This window comes from Giraffa tippelskirchi, chromosome 7 (assembly GCF_054371585.1).
Source record: "Giraffa tippelskirchi isolate mGirTip1 chromosome 7, T2T-mGirTip1v1.2.pri, whole genome shotgun sequence".
Lineage (NCBI taxonomy): Eukaryota > Metazoa > Chordata > Mammalia > Artiodactyla > Giraffidae > Giraffa > Giraffa tippelskirchi.
In genome coordinates this window covers 157,604,406-157,626,695 of record NC_137281.1, presented here as the reverse complement: position 1 = coordinate 157,626,695, position 22,290 = coordinate 157,604,406, and the positions used below count along the sequence as shown (strand labels likewise).

The 22,290-nt window shown below is 39.3% G+C and overlaps 1 long non-coding RNA gene across 1 annotated transcript in view; it reads right to left on the bottom strand.

The window, feature by feature from the left end:
* Nucleotides 1–4,065: 4,065 nt before the first annotated feature.
* LOC145512275 (uncharacterized) overlaps nucleotides 4,066–22,290 on the bottom strand; it is a 71,771-nt gene continuing 53,546 nt past the window's right edge. The window contains exons 6-7 of the long non-coding RNA XR_014058446.1: nucleotides 12,207–12,297; nucleotides 4,066–4,196 (exon numbers count right to left, since the gene is read on the bottom strand). This is a non-coding gene — a long non-coding RNA (uncharacterized LOC145512275). The remainder of the gene's footprint in view (nucleotides 4,197–12,206; nucleotides 12,298–22,290) is intronic.

Sequence of the window (22,290 nt, the reverse complement as noted above, 5' to 3'; positions counted from 1 at the left end):
GTAGGGTCGCAAAGAGTTGGACCCAAATGAAGCGACTTAGCACAGCACATACGTAGTTAGACGTGGTGTTCAGAGATCCCTGACATGTCAGGGACTGGAATCCCCACAGGGACCGGGGGCTTAATTGAGCAAAAGGTTTGAGGTTTGGGAACCAAAAGATCAAAGTAAAGAGCCTAGTCTATAAACCTGTATTCAGAAATATGCTATAAATCTGTTAACCAGGCATCAAAACAGACATTTAGTAGCCCACCAAAACCTCAAATGAGGCCAGTATTATTTATCCAGTGTTGTTTTACAAATTCAAGGAGGTTTTTCCAGCTGCCACAGTAGCACTGGGGCCAACAGAGGAGCATTACTGACAATGTATTTGGACTAAGGATACAAAAGCACAGGGCAGTTTTTTACAACAAAATATTTCCTTGCACTAAATGCCAAGAGCACTCTGTTGGAGAAATGCTGTGCATTAAGGAATTCCTTGACTACCGGGTTTATATCTTGCTCCTCTGTGTTTTCCAGCAACAAGCTTATTGCCTGACCCACAGTGAATGCATGGGCTTCCCTGATGGCCCAGACAGTAAAGAATCCACCCGCAATGTGGGAGACCTGGGTTCAGTTCCTGGGTTGGAAAGATCCCCTGGAGGAGGGCATGGCAACTCACTCCATAATTCTTGCCTGGAGAATCCCACTGGACAGAGGAGCCTGGCAGGATACAGTCCATGGGGTCACAAAGAGTCGGACATACCTGAGGGACTATGCACAGTGAGTGCATACTGGAGAAGGACTTCAGTTACTTGCCAATGAGCTAGATAGGAACATAGGAATGCAAAATGTATGACTTTATATTGATTCAATGAGTGAGAGAAGAGACAGTTTTGCATCCAAGCAGTTATGGGAAAGGGTAGTCCATGCTCAGTTATCAAAAAAAAAAAAGTGATCAGAATTGATGAGTAACAGAGAGCTGAGTGGTAACCTCAATGGGAAAGTGGCAATAAAGCTTAATACCAGTCTTACTAGCTACCCAGACTAGAAATGGTTTCAATGGGTAATCTCCATTTTCCATATGACTGCTCTAGAAGCTCGCAAAACCACAGATGGATCCTGAGAAAACTGAAGGTGGTTTTTTCTTCATGCGTTTGTGGAAAGCAGTCAAGGATTTGAAATTACAGGAGGGAAGGAGAGATTCATTCATAGGGGAAAATCACCTGCCCTTGGTTTTCAAAAGACCCACCAAAGTAACCATTGTCCTCTATGATGATGAAGACATTCTTTGTGTCAGACTCAGAGTAACAGGTGTGAAGCTGCAAGGGTAATCGTATTGATTCTGAAGGAATGTCTGGTTAATTTTTCACAAGGCGTGAATCCCTCAAAAATCAATAACTTTCTGCTGTCTCTTTATTCCTCTGAATAAACTGTGTCTGTCAGAGAAACTTGATTCTTAAGCTCAATTGGATTCATAAAACTTTCACAGACACATTGCACAAAAGAAATGTAACCTTTCCCTAGGAGTAGTAAGTGTTTAACCTCAAAGTAGGACAAAGACTCCTTCCATTTTGATGTATTTATGTCCTTGGACAGGCATTAGTAGGGACCAAAATGTCTGTGATGCAAATGCTTCCTTTAAGTGTTGATTCCCTTCCCCAAGGAAAAGAAGCTTCAGTAGAAGATATGCAGTACATGCTTAGACATCAGAGTCTAAGGAAATGTATTTTAGAAAAATCTAGGATTATGAGTGGTTGTTAGAAATGTATCCATTTCACTATTCTTTCATTCATCAGGATGACTGTGCAGTAATACATTTTTTTGGAAGAAATAAAATTCTGTTGTGAGAATAGTATTAAAATGTTATCCAGTAACAGAACTTAAAGAACTCACTGAGTGATCCCTGCTCTTTCATTTACATTTGCATAGGAAGAAGGTAATGCCCAGAGAGGTTAAGAGTTCTTCCTAAGGTCACACCATAAGTGTTTCATTCATTAAACTGGAGATGCCTCTTTGAAAAGAAATCAATGAACTCTCACTTATCAAGGACAAGGAATGTGCAAGGTTGAAAACTGTGATAATGTCAGAGTTGGAACAAACACATAATGTGAGAATTTCAATAATAGAAACAAGAAAGAGAATATAAAATTGAACATTCGGAAGAGGTATTTGCCGTACTAGAAAAGCTTCCCACGTTTGGCTTAATATCACTGATGAATCATTTACTGATAAATCTGTTATAATATTTGAGATGTAGGATTGATCATTGCTACTCAGGCTATTTGTATGCCATGATTTTTAAATTCTTTGATATACAAAAACCCAACACAGATGTAAACACTACAGTAAAACATGCATATCCTATTTACTCCCTTCCCTCCTGTTTTACGCTCTTTTTGTGAGCCCCGTCTGGGCCCACATGTTGCCTCTACAATCCTCTAGCGGGCCAACCAGAAAATAGCTGGCCCTTTGGAGGGAAATACTGTATAATGTCCAATCCCTCTAGAGATTCAGGCCTGTGTCTTCCATGTTTGCTGCAACATGTGCCACAGTAGCATCTCTCAATGGATCCGCTAGGGCGGGTGACAGACACACAATGTCTGCTACAAGTCCGTTTGCTGGTGGCATCCCTTCAAGGGCAAGTGGGCTTCCAGGGACAAGTTTACTATTTTGAGAGTTAGCCCTGAAGGCCATTCGGGCCCAAACCCTTGCCTCCCTTCTCCTAAAGCTGCGAATATACCCCCAGATCAAATCTCCACTCCAATTTATCAAATATCTGGTCTGTTGCCTCTTGTCATTTTGTCCTTAAGCCACTTTGCCTCGGCTCCTACAGCCAGGACTCTGCCCCCTCTGTAGGCAACATCGCTCCACCCAGCCCATCATAGATAACCCACTCCTTTATCATTACTTTTGGTATTACCTAGAGTGGGTCTAATACAATGAAATGTTTATAACCATAAAGAAATCACATGCAATGCAGGAGACCCTGGGTTTACTCCTGGGTCAGGAAGAGCCACTGGAGAAGGGAGACGCTACCCACTCCAGTATTCTTGGGCTTCCTTTGTGGCTCAGACAGTAAAGAATCCAAGACCTGGGTTTGATCCTTGGGTTGGGGAGATCCCCTGGAAAAGGGAAAGGCTACCCACTCCTGTACCCTGGCCTGGGTTGCAAAGAGTCAGACAGGACTGACCAACTTCCCCACACTCACTCGCAGGCTATTTATTGACAAGGAAGATAAACATGAGAACCCAAAGCCCTCAGACTAACCCAGTGATTAACTGAACCCCTTTATCTGGGAACATGAGCACAGAAGCTCCCGTAGGCCCACCTAAGCCTTTCCTTCTTTCCTCAGCCCTGTGGGTGTGAGTGTGCATGCATGTGACAGAACATGAGCGTGTGCACAAATCTGCTTGTATGTGTGTAGAAACATCTCAAAGTAGAACAGAAATACTTCAGGCCACATCAAATGGTGCTTACAAAAAGGTAAATTTGATTTGTGTACCCTCTGTTTCCTTTGCTTTGTGGATAACTTGAGGATTAAAAAAACTGAAGAAGTTACTGAAATCAATTATGTTTTATTCTGGTTCCCAACTGAAACTCTACCTCATTAAACCGAGGTGGCCTTTGCTTTATAGTCTGATGCGTGATCAAAATAAACTCTATGGATTGGTCCTTCCTGATGACACTGTTCAGCTTCCTTCACTCTGGCTTTTAGGGGTATTTTAGTAATGGGGCAAACTCTGGGAGATGGTGAGGGACAGGGAGGCCCGGCGTGCTGCAGTCCATGGGGTCATGAAGAGTCAGACACGATGAAGCGACTGAACAATGACAACAGTAATGGGAAAGAGCAGCAAAGTTTTCATCCCAGTCATCACAGCAGCTACAAGGAAAAACTGAAAGCAAAACCCACCTAGCTTCTGCAGTTTACCAGAGCTGGCTATAAAAATTACCTTTATCTAAGTCTAACAGAAGGTGACTTTTAATCAAGAACTGGGCTCAGATTTTATTCTTTGTCCAATCCAATTTTAAAAAAGAGGTTCCTGTAGGGATATTTGTATAGATACTTAAGACCTAAGCCACACAGAGTTTTAATTTATTTAAAACACATTCGATGCTTTATACACAGTTTGGCACCGAAAGAGACCATCCCAAGTGTATTTGGGTATTAACTTCTATTTCTTGTTTTGAGAACTTGATAAAATTATTATCCAGGTATCCTTAAAGGAAAAAGAAAAACGTCTCATTTAACTCTGTTTTCTTTGGGGGCTCCTTCTACATATTCCATATTGTCAGTACCCCAAGTGAGTATGCAGTGGGAAGACTGGTAACTTTTCTTGTGTTAGTGTTTAGAATTGCTGAGACTGAAGCCCACTGCATCTTCAGTCTTTAAACGATGAAAGCACAAACTGTCATTTCAGACATCTTTGATATTGTGCTTAATTACCTAATTATTTGTATCATTAATGACATATATTTAACATCTCCATCTCAAAATACCTTTCAGTGACTGATCATTTCTCTGTCCTTTCTTGTCTTCTTTAGCACTGACACATTCATTTGTGGTTCTCAGTTTCTCTGTGATCTAAACATTTCATGATGTGTTATAGGTTGTGCAACAGAGTCGTGCTATTTTATGCTCTAGATTTTGGTGAGAATTAGGGGCTTCCAGGTTGAGTCTAGGGGTTTCCCTGGTGGCTCAGATGGTAAAGAATCCACCTGCAATGCCAGAGACCTGGGTTCAACCTCTGGGGTGGGAAGATCCCCTGGAGAAGGGAAAGGCAACCTACTCCAATATTCTTGCCTAGAAAATTCCATGGACAGAGCAGCTGGGTGGGCTACAGTCCATGAAGCTGCAAAGAGTCAGACATGACTGAGCAACTAACATACACACACATGCGCGCACATACGTTGAGTCTAAGTTCTAAATGCCCCATCAGTACAAAAGTTCGGGGACTCTTAAACATGTTCTATAGTTGAAATGTTACCCTGTAATCAATTGATGGTGAACATCATGTGGACTGTACCAAATCCAGAAACTATTTTCTGTTTCTTGTTATTAACAGATTTATTAGGCTATTTGAGCCTAGACGCTGCAGCAAGCAAACTCTTGAAACTGAAGCGGTTTAGCATCATGTTGGTTTATTCTTGCTCGTGTCTCAGTCCGATGCAAGTCAGGCCATCCTCTTCCATCTTCAAACTCTACAGTTTGGAACATCATTTGCATCATGGAAGCAGCATGCTCATCACCTCCTTAACTGCACTGATCCAGGAGTAACACATCTGTGTGACTCCTATTTCAACTGGCCATCAATAAACACATGACTGTTACCTTATTTCAGAGGAGTTTGCAAAAGATGGAGAAGAATCCTTGGGTATTTGATGAATATTAAATATCTCTGTCAGATATCTAGATTTTGGCTTTGTTGGTGTTCACTCACTAAGTCATGTCTGACTCTTTGCGACCCCATGGACTGTAGCACACCAGGCTTCCTTATCTATCACTATCTCCAAACTTATGTCCATCGAGTCAGTGATGCCATCCAACCATCCTATCCTTTGTTGCCCCCTTCTTGTCCTGCCCTCAATCTTTCCCAGCATCAGGGTCTTCCCTGGTGGCTCAGGGAAACTGCCTGCAATACAGGAGACCCAGGTTGGATCCCTGGGTCGGGAAGATCCCCTGGAGAAGACAATGACTACCCACTCCAGTATTCTTGCCTGGAAAATTCCATGCACAGATTTTTGCTAGAACATAAATAAAAGGTGTAGTGGTTTTTGTTCTTGATTGGAGGATTCTCCCAATCTCAGCCATATCTGAACTGTAACAAACTCTAGTTGAGTATAATACATTGCAAATTTAGACTGAATTTAAACTTATTCTTAATATCTGACACTGAAATATAGAACAGCCAGTTAGCAAGCTGTGTAGCATCATTTGACTCAAAAGCATGAGGGATTAAATGTTACATTGGTTTACTCAGGCAAGTTACTTGGTTTACTTGGTAGCAGAGGGGGAACTTAGTTCACACTTAACTTTGCAAATTTGACTGTGTCATTGTGTTTTAGTGTATTCATCTGAAAAAAAGCAACTCACATCAAAGTACTTATTGTAACTTGTTTCACAGAAATTTGTGAGAAGCAAATGAAACAAAGTGTTGACAAATGCTTTGGAAAATATAAACTGCTAGGTAAATAGCATATCAAAATACTATATTTTGATAACACCATGAGCATTCTCTAACTTTACCTTTCACTATTGTATATAATCTCTTGACCAAAATAAAAAGAACACTGCCTGTTAGAATTGTAGTTTAGATCTCAAATACCTTTAAGCTCAAATTCAATATATTTTTATGAAGAGGGGGCAATTCTTAGTTTCTAATTCATATTCTATTATAAAAATGCCAAAATAGGTATAATAATTCATAATCAAGCTTTTAATTTAGAAAGCAAACTAGTTAAAAATGATTTTTCCACTGCTACAAACATATGTTTTCTGTACTTAATCATGTTGGTGGGAAAGTACATCATTTTTAAAGACTGGTCATGTTGGGGAAAGAAATCCTTAAAAATGCACAACTCATTAAAATAATTTATTTTATTAGAAGAAAATGTATATAGTTATCTTCTTTTAATGGATTTGTTCCCACTATGGTATATCTCACTCTTTTTTTTTTTCTTTTTCTTTTTTTTTTTTTAATAGCATACTCAGGAAAAATAAGGCTGTTGTTGTAACTATCTGAATACCTCAACAGCAACAATGAAAATTACTCCATTTAGGATTCCTGAGTTGTTGCTGCAGTTTTATTTATATTTTTTTTGTTTTTTGTCACTTCTGAAAACTCAAGACTCCTAAAAGTCAATTTATTTTACTATACATTTAATTCCTTATGAAAATATAAAATCTTCAGTCAGTATTTAAAAGATGATATGAGCGGTGAAGTCTCAGACAGAAAATAAACTCACTCTGGTGATTTTGGAGTAGGAATAACTAAAATTTTTGCATTCTAAATGTAGTGAGTCATATATTCTTAAGATAAAAAGCTACTTTGAGTCTGTTCTCTGCTAACGACGGTAGCCTCGTATACAGCTACACATTGGATATGCAACAATTTTTCTAGCAATTCTTTTAAACATTTAAATGGTTTTTAAATACATCAGTTATTGTTGCTCAGTCTCTCAGTCATGTCTGACTCTTTGCAACACTGTGGACTACAGCACACCAGGCTTCCCTATCCTTCACCATCTCCCAGAGTTTGCTCAAACTCATGTCCATTGAGTCAGTGGTGCCATCCAACCATCTCAGCCTCTGCCACCCTCTTCTCCTTTTGCCTTCAATTTTCCCAGCATCAGGGCCTTTTCTAATGAGTTAACTTTTTATATCAGGTGGCCATAATATTTGAGCTTCAGATTCAGCTTCAGTCTTTCCAATGAATAATCAGGGTTGTTTTCCTTTTGGATTACTGTTTTAATCATGCTATACAAGAGACTCTCAAGAGTCTCCTCAGGCACCACACTTCAAAAGCATCAATTCTTCAGCACTCAGTCTTTTTTATGTTCCAACTCTCGCATCCACACAAGACAAACTGGAACACTGGAAAAACCATAATTTGACTATATGGACCTTTGTCAGCAAAGTGATGTCTCTGCTTTTTAATACACTGACTAGGCTTGTCATAGCTTTTCTTCCAAGGAACAAGTGTCTTTTAATTTCATGGCTGCAGTCACCATCTGCAGTGATTTTGGAATCACTGTTTTTCACCTTTTTCCCATCTATTTGCCATGAGGTGATTAGATTAGATGCCATGAACTTAATTTTTTGAATGTTGAACTTTAAGCCAGCTTTTTCACTCTTCTCTTTCACCCTCATCCATAGACTTGTTAGTTCCTCTTCACTTTCTGCCATTAGAGTGGTGTCATCTGCATATCTGAGGTTGCTGATATTTCTCCTAGCAATCTTGATTCCAGCTTGTGCTTCATCCAGTCCAACATTTTTCATGATATACTCTGCATGCAAGTTAAGTAAACAGAGTGCCAACATTCAGCTTTGACATACTCCTTTCCCGATTTTGAATCAGTCCGTTGTCCCATGTCTGGCTCTAGTTTTGCATCTTGACCCATATACAAGTTTCCCAGGAGACAGGTAAAGTGGTCTGGTATTCTCATTTTGTCAAGAATTTTCTGTGAATCACCAGAATGATTGAGTCATCAGAATGAATCACAGTGAATCAGCAACCAATTGTATAGACTGTTACTAACCTTTGGCATTTATGTCCAACCAATCTGTCTTCTACAGACTGACTTTGGGTCATTAAGGAGTGTAAGACAATGGGAGCCTAATATAATATTGAATTATCTTGTTTTCAATAGCCACATACTGAATTCTTTTTTTTTTTCATAAGAAACCAAGAGAATAATAGATTTATGTCTTGATCTCACACACATTCCAGACAGGGTCATTGTGCACAGGGCGTATTGTTTGCTTGCCTGTTTCAGGTGGTCATCTTGCTATTCCATCGCTGTACAGTCCCAGTTTTAAGGGACTATCAGGTGAGCTAAGTCACTTGGAACTGGAGGAGATCTGAAAATGAAGTGTCACATTTTTGGTTGATTATGGTGGAGGTCTTTGTCTTCTCAGAAACACTTCCTTTAATGAGCAGAGCATTAAGTGGAAAGAATTTAAGTCTTGGGTTTCCTAAGTATTCATCCATATTTGGATTGGCAAAGCAAATATTTTGTCACTTAAGCTCTAACATAGGCTTTCCAGATACACTTGGCAGAAGAAAATGATCTTATCAACCACTCCCTAGACTGCTAGTAATGTTAATAAATATACCTTCTCCATGAAAAGATTAGCAGATTTCTCAGATTAAAAGCGGCCACAAAGCTTTCACTTCACAACCCATCTGAGAGTTGTGGTCTATGAACCAACCATTCACTAAAATCTAGGAAGGGTATGTAACTCTTTTCACCATAAGAACACATCAGCAGGGATGAGCTAGTTTCTTAGCCTGGCATTGAGACTTCTCTTCTGCTTCCCTTCTCTTGAACCATTCACTGTTGGACTCCTGAGTTATGAGGCAAGTAGTTCTCCTGCCTTCTGGAGAGAGCGTGTTGAAAAGTCTGGGATCACATGGAGAGAGAGTAAAACCCAGTTAAGCCCAGTCTTCCAGCCATTCCTCCAAGCCAGAGGCATTAAGAATGTGAGTAAAGCTGTCATAAACCCTCTAGACTAACAGAGGCCCCAGTTGAATATTACCAGTGATCAGTCTCTGATGCATGCGATAAATGAATTTCTCAGCTGAACCTTGCACACTTTCCTTATCCATTAAATCATAAGACATGGTAAAATAGTTTCTCTTTAAACATTTGGGGAGAATTTACTGCAAAATAAGATATAACCTAATGATAAGAACAGTGGATAGCATGTCTTTATTTTCTGTGAGCTCCTAGTGTTTAGAGTCTGGCATATGTTGGTGGTTTAAGAGTTATTTACTGTGTGGATATATAGGGGATAAAGACATAGATTCCTGAAGGATGGAAAGATGCATTTAAGCATGACACATTTGTTGAATGCCTGGATGAAAACTATCTCAGTCCCAGAGTTTGACCGGTGAGGAAATAGGAGATACTAAGACATTCATCTTGTAAGGAGTTAAGTTCTAAGGCTGACACACAAGGCATCTCATCAAAACTTATTCTTCACGTAGTTTGAAATGCTTGTGATAAAATAGACTGCGTGGTTTTGTGCATTCCAAAAGAAGTTGGATTAAATTTACATGCTATTTGAAAAATGCATTTGTTTAAACTGGTGAATACTATTTTGCGCTGAGAAAGTTCAAACATGAGAAACAGAGACAGACTAAAACAACAGTAGATGATGTCCCCCATCTCGTATTGGTCTCAAACCGAGCCATCACGTACAGTCACTCCAGACTTGACCTGCGCAACCCCAGCTGTTGCCATTCACAGTCCCGATGATGTGAGTAGCTTCTCGAGGACGGATGCATTGCACAGCCTATACAACTGGACATTGTCTTCTTTCTCTAGACAACATTCTCCCAAGGCACGATGCAAGTAACCCTTCAGATATTTACATTTGTCTCTTTTCATGCAGCCATGTTCCCCTTTTGTCTTATTGTTTACATTATTTTTTATCAAAGACAATTTAGCTGATCATGTTACCTCACTGAACTACAGAGCACTTTAGGGGAGCAACGCCAAAGGTGTGGGAAAACCCTGATAAGAGTCCACTCTTCCCACAGGACTAACGAAAGAGTGGCCGGAAGAAGCTGCACTCAGGCTTTGCCTCTATCCTTTCATCAGTGGTTTGCCCGGGTCCCCCGAAATCTGCTCGCTGCCAATAGCAATGGTCACATTCTGGTCCTCGTCTCACTGAGCACTCCCTGGGACAGAGCTGCCCGCTCCTTTTTATTTTAAACCACACACTCTTGGCTTTCTTCCTTCATGGCTGCTCTTTCATGGTCTCCTATGATGGTTCAACTGATCCTAGTCTTCAAATAAGACAAAAATCAGTCCTCAGATCTCTCATTTAATCTCAGGGCTTTAAATTCTGTGCACCTCAAGTTTACCTCCATTTTGTATCTTTTCTCTGAACTTTAGACTCATAGAAAACGGTCTTGCCTAACACCTCCGCTTATATGTCTAATGAGCATCTCAACCTTGCCATATTGAAAATCCAATTTATGATAGTTCTTGCTTCCCAAAACAACTTTTCCTGCATTTAATAGCAATTTCGTTTCTGAATTGTTCAGGACAGCCTGACTTGTAGCCACTCTTGACTCCCTTTTTGCGGGTTCACATTCAATTCATAACAAATTCTGTTCTATTTTCAAGACATACTCAAATGTTTGCTACTTCTCATCACTTACGTCACAAGCATCACGGTTCCGGCAGCCGCATCTCTGGGCTGGATGTATTGCTCCCAGCCCCTGGCTGGTCCCCTGTCTACTGTCAGCGCAGTAGCCCAGACGGTTCTGCTAAATTCTTCTGCTCAAAACCTTTGACGGCTTCCTGTCTACTTGCCGCTTTTCTGTCCCTACTTCTAATAATTTTCTCCTCTCTTGCTCCATTCTAAACATGGCGGCCTCCTTGCTTTTTCTAGGAAGGCCTGGACGTGCTGCTGCTTGAGTGCATTTGCAGGTGCTATTCTCTGCTTCGTCATTTTCACAGAATTTGCAGGGCTCTCACCTCCCTCCTTTTAAGTCATTGCTCAAAATTATCTTCTGAGAGGCCCTCATTCAAAATCCACTCTCATTCATATCCAACCATCCCAGCATCTCTGCTTTATGCCACTCCTGCCTCAATTTAATTTATTCAGTAACACCTTCTAAGAAGCAATGCAATGCTCTTTGTTTTGCTTATAGTCTATTCCCTCTGCATAGAATGTAAGCTGCACGAAAGTGGGGTTTTATCTATTTACATTTGCTAATGTGTCTCTAACTTAGAATAGAACTTAGCACACAGTAGGTTTTCTGAATATCATTATTAAATGGTTAAGGTAGGGAGATACTGTTCTAGGGTGTTAAAATAATGAAATAAAATGAGAGTTTAAGTCGTCCAACATTCTAAGAAAATCACCAGGAATTAAAGATAGATATTGAATCAAATTGTATAGGAACATAAGCACATATCCATAAAATCAATGCAGAAAAATATTTGAGTTTTTTTTTTCCGAGATTCTTATAAGATAAAAGGTAGTCTCTTTAGAATTGAAACGATCTTTATAGATGAGAACACATGATTTCAAATACCTAAATTGAGGTGTTTCATACTGAGGAATCAACTGTATCTCCTATATTGTATGAGAATAGTTGCACATACAGACAGAATCTTACATAGCTAGTAAAGTTATTTTTTTTATTTTATTTTTCAAATTTTATTTTTTAAATTGGAATTTAGTTACTTTACAATGCTGTGTTAGTTTCTGCTGTACAACATAGTGAGTCAGCTACCTGTGTACATCTATCCCCTCTCTCGGACCCCCGCCCCCACTTCCCATCCCTCTAGGTCATCACAGAGCTGAGCTTCCTGTGCTTTATAGCAGCCTCTCACTAGCCATCTACCATATATTATATACACAGTAGTATATGTCTATGTCAATCCTAATCTTCTAAATTATCTCATCCTCCCCCACCACCTTGATCTTAAATCAGAAATTATTGAAGATTTGTTCAAATCTCTTAATCAGTTACTTATTAAACACTTACTATGTGTCCAGTACAGTGTTAGAAGCTGAATATTCTGTGGTGAACCATCATTCTCTAAAGCTGAACAAAGAAGGGAGACACATACGTAAATCTGTACAATAAAACACAAACGCCATTAGACATGCAAAATATTATGCGCACAAAAGCAGGAGATGCTGTAGTTTTCCTGGTGGAGATGATGTTCATGCTGAGGCTTAAAGGATGAGTAGGAGTTCTCCCTTTGGAGGCGAGTCTAGGGGATGCATGCATATCAAACACAGAGAATGTGCAGTGTGTCTGGGAATAGGAAACAAATTTCTCTCCAGAGTCTGGCAGTAAGATGTTTGGGAAAAAGAACAAACTGACAGATGTAAAATTAGAGCAGAGGGAATTACTCCTTCTTTTAAAGGCATTCCTTCATTTTCACTTCGCATCTCTAACGTTCACCGGGAGCGGATGCTATCTTAGACGTCACTGGGGATACCGGGTAACTAGTGGCACAAACTCAGCGCAGCTGCCCTCAAACAGCTTCTGTTCTAATGAAGAAAGAAGTATAGACAGTTATAATCCAGGGTGATGCCTGCTGGAAACACACACATACACACACCTGAGGACGTTTTGTGTTGTGTTAGTCACTCAGTCGCGTCCGACTCTTTGCGATCCCGTGGACTGTAGCCTGCCAGGCTCCTCTGTCCATGAAATTCTCCAGGCAAGAATACTTCTAGCAACTGCAATAATAGCCATGCTTACTGGAGTAATCCATGCCTGAGTTGAATGGATGTCTTCTAGATGAGAGCGCTTGTGTGTGTTTGTGTATGAAAGTGGACATAGCATATGTCCTGATACCACAAAGACTCCAAGCTGAGAGAAAGTGAGTTTGAGGAGCTTCACCGGGTTCCGCGTGGATCACTGGGAGGTAATGAGTGAGAGTGAGGTGGAGAAGTGTAAGGCTGGGCTGTGAAGCCCCGGCTGTGCCATCCCGAACACCTAGGGGAGTGCTCCTCTCTTTATGGGAATCACGGGGGATTTTTAGGTAAGAGATCATCCAAGCCAGATATGCTAGGTGGAGCGTCTCTGTAGAAGAGAAACTGATTTGGAAAGAGCGGTTAACTGGGTCTCAGGGGACGAGGCACCAGTAAGACAACGACTGAAAGGTTTATCAGCTCCATCAGGAAAATGTTTGGAGCCAAATAGTGAAGGACTGTAAACTGTGTCTTATAGAAAATGTGAAAAAATGTCAGATTTTATACAGGGGCCAGGGTCATAAAATGATCAGTTATTTTAAAAAGATAAATCCAGGAGGATGAATCAGTGTGATGTGGATATAAGACAGGCTGGGACCTGGGACCCTTTGCTGAAGTGCTTGCTGCTGGACAAACGCCTCCTCATTTCAAAAATCTCAACAAAACGCAAAGAAACAAAGGACTGAAAAATAACTGTGCATACGCACAGTTGGGGCAAATTATGGAAAACAAGATACAAAAAGACCAAAAAACCTAAAAAACAAAAACTCAACTGCCACTTTCAAAGAGCCAGGAGCAAAAATGTGGTGTTGAGGGCAAAACCAGGGGATTGAGTATGCGCCCTGCACTCAACACCAGCAAAGGCGGTGGGCAAAACACACAAGCCACCCTTCCGGCCCAAGCCCTGGACCTACCCTTACTCTCACCGCAAATAAAGAGCAAGCTCACCCATCTCCCCTGGGGAGCTGGCAAGGGAACCTGTTACTTTTTTTCTCTCCCTGCCGTGTAGCACGGGCCTCAATAAAGCCTTGCCTTAGTTTCTTACCTGATCTCTTAACAATTTTGATAGATTAGGGAAGACCAAAAACCCTGGTTGATATCAGGCAGAGTATGTATCAGTGAAGTGAGGGGGTTCAGTTCAGTTCAGTCGCTCAGTCCTGTCTGACTCTTTGTGATCCCACGGACTACAGCACGCCAGCCCTCCCTGTCCATCACCAACTCCCAGAGTTTACCCAAACTCATGTCCATCAAGTGGGTGATGCCATCCAACCATCGTATCCTCTGTCGTCCCCTTCTCCTCCTGCCTTCAATCTTTCCCAGCATCAAGGTCTTTTCAAATGAGTCAGTTCTTCGCATCAGGTGGCCAAAGTATTGGAGTTTCAGCTTCAGAATCAGTCCTTCCAATGAATACTCAGGACTGATTTCCTCTAGGATTGACTGGTTGGATCTCCTTGCAGTCCAAAGGAATCCCAAGAGTCTTTTCCAACACCACAGTTCAAAAGCATCAATTCTTTGGCCCTCGGCTTTCTTTATAATCCAGCCCTCACATCCATACACGACTACTGGAAAAACCATAGCTTTGACTAGATGGACCTTTGCTGGCAAAGGAATGTTTCTGCTTTTTAATATGCTGTCTAGGTTGGTCATAGCTTTTCTTCCAAGAGGCGAGCGTCTTTTAAATTCATGACTGCAGTCACCATCTTCAGTGATTTTGGAGCCCAAGAAAATAAAGTTTCTCACTGTTTCCATTGTTTCCCCATGACATGATGGGACCAGATTCCATGATCTTAATTTTTGAATGTTGAGTTTTAAGCCAACTTTTTCACTCTCCTCTTTCACTTTCATCAAGAGGCCCTTTAATTCTTCTTCTTTTTCTGCCATAGGAGTGGTGTCATCTGCATATCTGAGGTTATTGATATTTCTCCCAGCAATCTTGATTCCAGCTTGTGCATTATCCAGTCCAACATTTCACACGATGTACTCTGCATATAAGTTAAATTAGCAGGGTGACAATATACAGCCTTGACGTATTCCTTTCCCGATTTGGAACCAGTCTGTTGTTCCATGTCCGGTTCTGACTGTTGCTTCTTGACCTGCATACACATCTCTCAGGAGGCCAGTAAGGTGGTCTGGTAGTCCCCTCTCTTGAAGAATTTTCCACAGTTTATTGTGGTGAAGGGGCTGACAAGTGCCAAAGGGCATTTCCGTGAAGGCATCAGCAATGGGATGAACAGACAATATAAAGAGTTGGTGCTCCATGATTACATGGAAAAAAAGACATGCTTGTGGCTTTGGGCCTAAAAGGGAATGTGTCCCAACACAATCTTTCAGATTTCTGATAACATTAAAAATAACTCCAAACCTAGCCAGAACTCCTGGGATCACATCATTTGTTGGTGAGGCAACTTCTTTTTTAAAGTAGAAATGATAGAAGAAAATGTGAAAGTATTTAATAGAAGAAACTTTATGATGTAGGGAAGAAAAAGAAATACAATGGCAAGGCTATACTGAAACCTCAACCTTAAGACTGAAAGAAATGGAAATGAATTTGAGACTGATGTGGGTTATGGGGGTGGGGGGGGAGGAGAAAAAAAAAAAAGCAAAAAAACAAAAGATGTTTCCAAGATAGATTTTACAAAATTTCATCAAAATAAAATTGAGAAGGAAATCTAACTCCATAGTCACCTTTCTGGCACCTTCTAGTGCCATTCAGTAGATATATCACCATCCAGGGTCTGTAACTCTGAGGACAAGAACTACAAGGGGAAGAATTTGCAATCTTGCCCATGAAGAAGCTGACAGCTGGAGTAGCCGCGGGCAGGGGCTGGTGGTGACATTGCTAACACCTTTGCAAGTGCAAAGTGCAAGATAAGAGGAGAGCCGAGTTGCTTAGTGACACTCTGCCAGCTCAGGGATCAATCTCAGCCGCGAGGAAGACTGTGCCTAACAGCTGTGCTCTGGGGAAGAGCCAGTGTGAGCAAGGCAGAGAGCTCCCAAGAAAGCAACGTGAGAGCTGGGTGAATGGGTCAGCAAGATGGTTACTAAAGCACAGAAATAAACAACCCCAGAGTTGTTCACCAGGAAACACGGCATAAACAATTCCATTTGCATTCTTTTTATGAAAGAAATCATCAGCCATTAACCCATTAGTTCTTCTCTGAATGGTTATGACACAGAGAGAGCTGGAAAAGGAAGGAAATCATATTTTTAACAGTAAATATCCAGACTGGATCTGTGAGGATAGGCATTCAAAAGAACTGTTTTTGATTCAAAGTCTCGGATATTTAGTACTGTGCCACCTTGGACAGGTCAGTAACTGCATCGTCTCAATTCTCTCATCTTTGAAATGGGGGGAAATGTGCTAATCCTATGAGTCAGTTATGAAAACTCTACAAATTGCCTGGGAGTATGTGGAATAGTCAAGTATTGGGGATATTCATATGGTAATATTAAAGTAATATTAAGGGAAAAGAAGAATTTTGGTTGTCCTCAATGCAGAAAATGAAAGAGAATGGTGATATCAAGAGAAAGAAGAAGAAGCTTGATGATGATGAAACAGAAGACTTGATTTATGTTTAATGATAACCTATCTTCCTAAGTTATCTTCTTATCTGGGCTTTCCCGAGAGCTCAGTTGGTAAATAATCTGCCTGCAGTGCAGGAGACCCTGGTTTGATTCCTGGGTTGGGAAGATCTGCTGGAGAAGGGATAGGCTACCCACACTTTTCCTTTCTTTATCTTCTGGTTAACACTGGAGCATAATAGACGCTTCTGGTCTAATCTTTCGCTGGCACTAACTCATTTTTTAAAGTGGGTCATCTCCTCCAATGATAAGTAAAGGATAAACATAAAAAATCAACACCTTGTAGAACTGATATATGGGCCTAATTATGAGTAACAACAAGTAAAAGTTTTATCATTGCATGTGTAGAGGTGATTTATTCAGCCACATTGAGTGGTTTTAAAGCATTCATGATTAGGGACTTTCCTGGTGGTCTAGTGGCTAAGACTCCTTGGTCCCAATGCAGGGGCCAGGTTTAATCCCTCATCTGGGAACTGGATCCCGCATACCCTGACAAAAATTGAAGTTCCTGCTTGCTGCAACTAAGACATGGTGCAGCCAAATAAATACACACATATTAAAAAATTAAACATTCATGATTATATTATTCAAAGGAATGGAATATATTCCTGAGCCTTCACATCATTGTAACTGAAAGTTTCCAATTCTCTAAATCTCTTGTGTTTTATTTGTTGTATATCTTTAAAGTTTATTTAAAATATTTTCAATTGATAGTAATTGTGCAGTTGAAAAATAAAGGTAATTTTTGAAATGTCATGGACGTATTTAGATGACCATTGTGCATTTGGATGTGTAAATGGTCAAATTTATGCTCAAATTAGTGATTTACTTGGAAAACATCAGGAAATATGAAAAGAAAATAGACACATATAGATTTGGACTCTGAAACAAGTACTGCTATAGCACTCTCTCTCTCTCTCATTGTATGTATTTCTATCTATACATACATAATGTAAAATGCATATCTAGCTTTATATACCTATATGCACATGTATATATACTTATGTGTTTTATATTTATTTTCATTACACCCGTACATGTTTTTTTTTTCAGCCTTTGGAATCATAGAAACCATTGCTGCTTGAAGATTTCTGGGCAGAAAATGTACCTAGTTATGTGTTAGCTAGTATTTTCCACGATTTGGGTAAACAATCTAGATTTCGATGAAGAATGCTCCAAGGGTTGAGAAACACTGGAAAGGTTTTTAGTACAAGTTTGCACAGGTGAAGGACTGAGCGATAATGTCACTAAACAACTCAAATCTCTATTCTTATCTACTTTTAACATCTGCTTTCTTTTCTCCTTTAACCTAGACTTCTTTGTCACATATTGCTCTTTCGAGGAACAGGGACTATCTCTGAATTCTTTTGTACACAGTTTGCTTTTAGATGAAATTAAATTACTCTCTAGAAAATTTGAATGGTATTAAACAACCTGTGCATGCATTGTGAATTCCAAAGCTATCTAGAACTTGGGGTAAGAAAAAGTATTTACAAGCTTCCTATTGATTTTCCAAGTTAGAATTCATTTTAAGCACTAATATAAAACCCAGTTCAAATTCAGTAGGATGAATACAGTTGGATTATCTCTGATATTATGTAGCAAATGCAGAAAATTTAAAAGACTGCAATTTTCTATGCCTTATTTCAAAATTCACTTCTACAAATAATAGCCTGATGAATTATATTTAGGAGACAAAGAAAAGTACAGACACCAGTTAGTATTTGGCAGCAAACTTGATTCATTTCATGTTGTTGAAGATAGTTAATGACATTGAAAGACTTATTTCAACTTCAAGATTTTTGCTTCTAATTCTGAATTCATATTCAGTACTCTCAGAAATATTTTACTAAATGAGAAATGTTGTCAAATTTAAGTATGGAAAGAATTAAGAAGGAGATAATTTGAAGCAGATCAATTGAGAAAAATAATTTGCATAAAGCTCTTAAAGAGGCCATATCTTGAGCACATCAAAATTTCCAAGTTTTAGTTAGCTAACCTGGGACAACATTGTGAAGACCAACCTTCAATCTTTGAAAAGAGGTCAGATTTTTACTTGAATATCTAATTTGAAGTTATTATTAATGCTCAGCTAAGTTATATTTTTCTTGGATGGTTTAGAGGAAGGTTGAAAAATGGCTTACTAACTGGGGAAAATATAAATAGAAAAATGTGGCACAAAATTTGCCCTTCTTAATACGGGTTTATGAGAGATATCACATTATTACATGTGGCTTTCAAATATTTCTTGAAGACTGATCTGTCCAAGCTGTATATTCACAAAAGAAATCCATGACAGGAGGTACAGCATTCAGTGAATGATACACTCCGTAATGATAAAGTCTTGTAGATCACAGAAAAGCATGTTTAGGGGAGAAAGTAAAGATGCATAATCATGAACCTTTGCTGTAATTAAATCCCTGATGGCGCATTTTAGCTGCATTTATCATGTAAAATATTCCTATGATTCATTGCAAATTGTCTGTGATTTATAGATAGGTTCTTTCTTCTGGTACTGTTCATTGACTTTGCACTTAACAGAATCATAAAATGTTCACCAAGACACACTAATCTCCCATCTGCAATGCCTTAGTTGATTTCACAAGCCTTTATAACACCTGTATAAAATTCAGCTCAGTGAGTCCATTCCCAGGGAATAAGCATCAGATTAGATCCCCTAATAAATGCATCAATAGTCATTATTCACTTCTATTATTTCCTTAACTTTCAGAATAAAATAACAGTGCATTTGACAATCAAATTCCTGACTTCTATTTACACAAATATTTTCATTTCAAGTCATGAGATGCAATTTTACACTCTACACAGAGTAGTAGTCAGTTGACTGTGTTCTGTGAGGTGAAAAATAAATACCACCTTTTGAGAATATGAGATCATGATCGTGGAGGGTAAATATAACGTATTGTTCTCTGCTCTAAATAACCCTGAAACATTTCCCTTGACCCTTTACATGTCTGCTTGGATATTTATATACACTTAATGTAAATGTATGAAAATGTACTAAGTAGGAAATAAAATATTTGCCCTGGGTTGTGAACAAGTATATCTTCAAGTGTCATGTAATGTTAAGAATCACAACAGTCAGATAAAAAGATTTAGGATCACAACATTCACACTTTTAATAAAATGGCAATACATTTGCAATTTAAACTGTAGACAGTTGGGGAAATGATCCTGGAAATTGTTATTACTTGGCTTATGTAAAATCTAAACCTATATGGTGAAAGGTTTTCACAGCATACTTTTACAGGAGTAAATTTGACACTCATATTTTTGGTATTTGCTTAATGTAATTGTGTTTCAATGGGCCTTTTATTTGAACTCTGTTATGTCCCCAATCCATACAGTCACTAAACATGTTATCATGTAATTCTAGCATACAGAAGAACTATTTAGGAAAGTTATGTGTTTTTGTTTGTCATGTAAAGAACAAAGGAAGAGTATATCCAATAACATAATCAATATTGAGTTTATTAATGTCCAATTTTAATAGACATTGCCATTATCAGCAAGAGAACATTATTTATTCTCCTCATGGGCTTGTAATCTTTTACCTCAATATCTAAAGCTGTCTGTCAGTGAAATAGCTGCACTGCTTTCATTAACTACAGAGCCACCAGGCTGGCATTTTCAAATTGAATCCATGGGAAATAATTACATTTTAACATTCCCAGTGTATTGTGTCAGGTTTATCATCTTAGCATTGTAAAATTTACAAGAAAAAAAAAAAAATGTCCTCAAGTACTCTATTCTACAATAACGCAAAAGTATTTTTACTCTCAGCCATTCAACATTCCAGTTATTTTCTTGTGTAAACCTCCTTTATACCTTCCTCACACTGATGTGCCACAGAACATGGGCTTCACCATTTGGGGGTGGTGTGGTTTATTTATTTAATTTTTTTATTTGTGTTACGCATTTCTTTATCTCAACATGCTTCTAGGTAGGAGCATTCTGGAGTTGGACCAATAAATGATGTCTGTTCCCAAGATCTCTGTCCTTAGTTTCTGGCCTAATAGACATTATTGTTTTCTATTTGGATATTGCAATTCTTAGATTTCGTGTTGTATATGACAGAAATGATTTCTTTTCCACTCAACACCAACCCTACTCCAGCTCTTATGTGCTCTAAGCACCTATCACCTTCCCAGTGGCAAGCCATCCTTGACCTGCATTGATCATTTCATTATACATCCATTACATCACTGACGGCTACATCTTTAAATTTCTGAAGTTTCCCGTATTCACCTTCTTCTAATTCATCCAGGTACTGCCATTCTCTTAATTGTGACTCTTTTACTGACAGTTTTGCAATAATATCTTATATATTCTCTCTGCCTCCATCCTTGTTACTCTTAAATTCATTTTTAATTCTTCAGCCATTGTGAACTTCAAAATGGGTGGTTGGTGAACAGCAGCTAGTGGGCCAAATCCAGCCAGTTACTTGTTTTGGTAAGTAAGATTTTATGGCAACACAGCTATGATCATTTGTGTTGTCCTCTCATCTATGTAGCTTTTATGCTACATGGTCAAGCAAATGGTTCAGGGAGTCTAAAATATTTACCATCTGCCTTTGATAGAACTTCTGCACTAAATCATCTAGTACTCCAGTTTAGAAGATCTCAAAGGTCTTCCAATGTCCTGAGGACATAAATACCACATCAACCTTCAGGCTTACCTCTCAACGCTCCCTTATTCAAAACCTACATCGAAGCAACAAACAATTAATCTCAAAAATATACAAGCAACTTCTGCAGCTGAATTCCAGAAAAATAAACGACCCAATCAAAAAATGGGCCAAAGAACTAAACAGACATTTCTCCAAAGAAGACATACAGATGGCTAACAAACACATGAAAAGATGCTCAACATCACTCATTATTAGAGAAATGCAAATCAAAACCACAATGAGGTATCATTTCACACCAGTCAGAATGGCTGCTATCCAAAAGTCTACAAGCAATAAATGCTGGAGAGAGTGTGGAGAAAAGGGAACCCTGTTACACTGTTGGTGGGAATGCAAACTAGTACAGCCACTATGGAGAACAGTGTGGAGATTCCCTAAAAAACTGGAAATAGAACTGCCATATGACCCAGCAATTCCACTGCTGGGCATATACACCGAGGAAACCAGAATTGAAAGAGACGCGTGTACCCCAATGTTCATCGCAGCACTGTTTACAATAGCCAGCACATGGAAGCAACCTAGATGTCCATCAGCAGATGAATGGATAAGGAAGCTGTGGTACATATACACAATGGAATATTACTCAGCCATTAAAAAAATACATTTGAATCAGTTCTACTGAGATGGATGAAACTGGAGCCCATTATACAGAGTGAAGTAAGCCAGAAAGAAAAACACCAATACAGTATACTAATGCATATATATGGCATTTGAAAGATGGTAACGATAACCCTATATGCGAGACAGAATAAGAGACACAGATGCATAGAACTATTTTATGGACTCTGAGGGAGAAGGTGAGGGTGGGACGTTCTGGGAGAATAGCATTGAAACATGTATATTATCATATGTGAAACAGAACACCATTCCATGTTCGATGCATGAGACAAGGGCTCAGGGCCGGGGCAATGGGATGATCCAGAGGGATGGGATGGGGAGGGAGGAGGGAGGGGGGTCCAGGAAGGGGAACACATGTAAACCCATGGCTGATCCATGTCAATGTATGGCAAAATCTATTACAATATTGTAAAGTAATTAGCCCCCAACTAAAATAAATAAATTTATAAAAAAA